This window comes from Phyllostomus hastatus, unplaced genomic scaffold (assembly GCF_019186645.2).
Source record: "Phyllostomus hastatus isolate PE091 unplaced genomic scaffold, TTU_PhHast_1.1 phas_contig_210, whole genome shotgun sequence".
Classification (NCBI taxonomy): domain Eukaryota; kingdom Metazoa; phylum Chordata; class Mammalia; order Chiroptera; family Phyllostomidae; genus Phyllostomus; species Phyllostomus hastatus.
Window position 1 is genome coordinate 2,612,763 of NW_025333737.1, and position 2,887 is coordinate 2,615,649.

The window sequence follows — 2,887 nt, forward strand, 5'->3', positions numbered from 1 at the left end:
TGTTACCTACACATTTGCATCTACAATTATTTCTCTATCATGAAAACTATGCCTCAGCTGGGTGTGGCTCAGTTGGTTGGAGTATTGTCCTCTGTAAACTGAGTTTATGGGTTCAATTCCCAGTTAAGGGGCACATGCCTGTGTTGCAGGTTGCGAGTCCCTGGTCGTGGCTGGTGAGAAGCAGCCAATGGATGTCCCTCTTTCCCTCCCTTCCCCTGCCCCCCCTCTCGAAAAACAAACAAAAAATCCTGCTTATTCCAGTTCAGGGTCTTGGGTAACTGAAGCCTATCCCAGCAGCTCAAGGCAGAAGTGGAGAACCAACTCTGGATAGGATGCTGTTTCAGTGATGGGTACACACTTATATGCACCCACACTCATTCAGACATGCCAACTCACCTAACGTGCACATCTTTGGGATGTGGGAGGAAACTGGAGTACTGAGAGAAAACCCACACAGACTTGGAGAGAACTGCAAACCACAGAGTGGCAATGACCAGAAATCAATTTTTTCCCTCATCAATGGTATAGCAAAACGACAGAATGAAACATTAGTCAAAGACCTGCTGTATTAGTTCATCTGCCACTGGCAGCACATACAGCTTAGAATTGCTCCACCATCTCATCAACACTTGGTATTGTTAAGTCTCTAAACATTTTTGCTATTCCTGGTGGATGTATAACAGTACTCATTGTGGATTTAATTTGAACAAATTTTCATTCATTTCTATTTACTATCCATATGGAAAAAAATCTTTATTATATCACACACAATAATTCATTCCAAGCTGCATGGCAGATTTAAAAGTAAAAAAGAGACAATAATGCTTCTAGAGTCTTGTCCAGAACTTTCTGCAATGATAAAAATATTCTTATCTGCATTTTCCTTTAGAGTAGCTGCCAGCTACGTGGCTGTTGAGCACTTCAAATGTGTCTAGTGTATTGAGAAAATGGTAAATTTTACTTAACTTTTAAGTTTAACTTTATCAAAATTAAAGATTTCTGTTCATGAAAAGATACCATTAATTGCAAGCAACACTCTGGCAGAAGACCAAAACTGTCTGACACAATTTGAGCTTGCTATAGCAACAAAGTCCAACCTATTCCAGCATTCTCTCTTCTGAGACAAGTTGTTACAGACTTAGTGTTTAAAAAAAAAAGATACCATTAAGACAGTGCAAAGATAAATGATCTCTATCCAAATATATAAAGAATTAGCAAAGGCAAAAGAAACAGACTCTTTAAAAGGACCTTTATACAAATGCTATTAAATATGATAGCCATTAAGGGAACTACAAATAAAACTGTATCACTCCACCCACCAGAATGGCTAAAGTTAAAAGACAAGATGACAAAAGGTAAATAACAGGTATAAGCAAGAATATGAAGCAACTGGAATTCTCATACATTGAGTATACTTGGGTACAATTCTGTAAACTGACAGTGTCTACTAAAGCCAATGCATACCCTCTGAATTAGCAATCCATTCTTAGGAGTCACCCAATCAAAACATACATTTGCACATACCAGGAAAGTACAAGATTAACCCTAAACAGGAGAAAAACTTCATGTCCACCAATAGTAGATGAATACTAAGCAATCTAGAAAATAAATAAAGTCTATGGTGTTGTCAACAGTGGGGGCGGGGGAAACTAAGGGGTTTGAGGGGAGTTTGTGTGTAAACTATATATTCATGGTACATGCACTTTATTTATGCATGTTACACTACTATTTTTAAAAGATTAAGAATGTTCTGGCCCTGGCTGGTGTAGCTCAGTGGACTGAGCGCTGGCCTGCTAAACCAAAGGTCACTGGTTTTATTCCTGGTCAGGGCACACGCCTGGATTGCAGGCCACATCCCCAGTTAAGGATGTGTGAGAGGTTACCAACCCATGTTTCTCTCCCTCCTTTCCCCTCTCTCTAAAAATAGATAAAACCTTTACAAAAATGTTCTGTAATTTGGCACAGACTTGTATGTGGAACCTTGGTGTATCAAACAGAGCTTTTTAGCCATAGTGGCAGAATTCCAACTCAAACTGGCCCAAGAGAAAAGAGGAAAGTATTAGTTAAAGTATCTAAAAAATATATATGCCCCATTAGAACCAGAGATTCAAAAGCAATCATTAGGTCTTTATCTTTCTCTCATTTCTGCTTTCTTTTGTGTGGGCTTTATTCTGTGGAGAAGTTGGACACTCATTCTCCCATGCAATTCTAGACTTACCTCATCTTCACTATTGGCAATGCTAATGGAAAACGTCTTTTCAACTCTGACAAATCTCAGAACTGGCCTAGCTTGAGTCATACTTTTCCTGGAGCCTATGCAGCTCCATCTGAATCACTAGACTATGAGTAGTGAAGGGGTACTTTCCCAAGGGAAATCAAGGTACTGTGCCCAGAAAAAGGTTGGACAAGTGCAAGAGAGGCAAAAACATTTGTTTATCTGGGGAAGCAGCCAGAAGAAACCCTTAATTTGCAATTTCTCCCTATGTCAAACTTAATAAAAGTTAACTGTTGAACACAGGGGTGAGGGAGTTAGGAGAACTAATCTCCCGTATAGTCAAAAACCTGTGTATAACTGATTCCCCCAAAATTTAACTACTAGTAGCCTAATGTTGACTGACCGGAAGCCTTACCAATAACACAAATGGTCAATTAACATCTATTTTGTATGTGGCTCAGGGGATTGAGCACTGTCCTGTGAACTGAAAGGTTGACAGTTTGATTCCCAGTCAGGGCACATGCATGGGTTGTGGGCCAGGTCCCTAGTTGAAGGCATGCGAGAGGCAACTCACTGATAATGTCTCTTGCACATTGATGTTTCTCTTCCTGTCTTCCTCCTTTTCCCTCTTTCTAAATACAAAACCTTAAAAAAAAAAACCATACAGAAAAA

General features: G+C 39.6%; 1 non-coding gene across 1 annotated transcript; it reads left to right on the plus strand.

Annotated features, from left to right (window-relative positions):
• The first annotated feature begins 1,027 nt into the window (after positions 1-1,027).
• LOC123817785 lies at positions 1,028-1,147 on the plus strand. Its single transcript, XR_006785500.1, has one exon. It is a non-coding gene; the product is annotated as a small nucleolar RNA SNORA28 (small nucleolar RNA).
• The last annotated feature ends 1,740 nt before the right edge of the window (positions 1,148-2,887 follow it).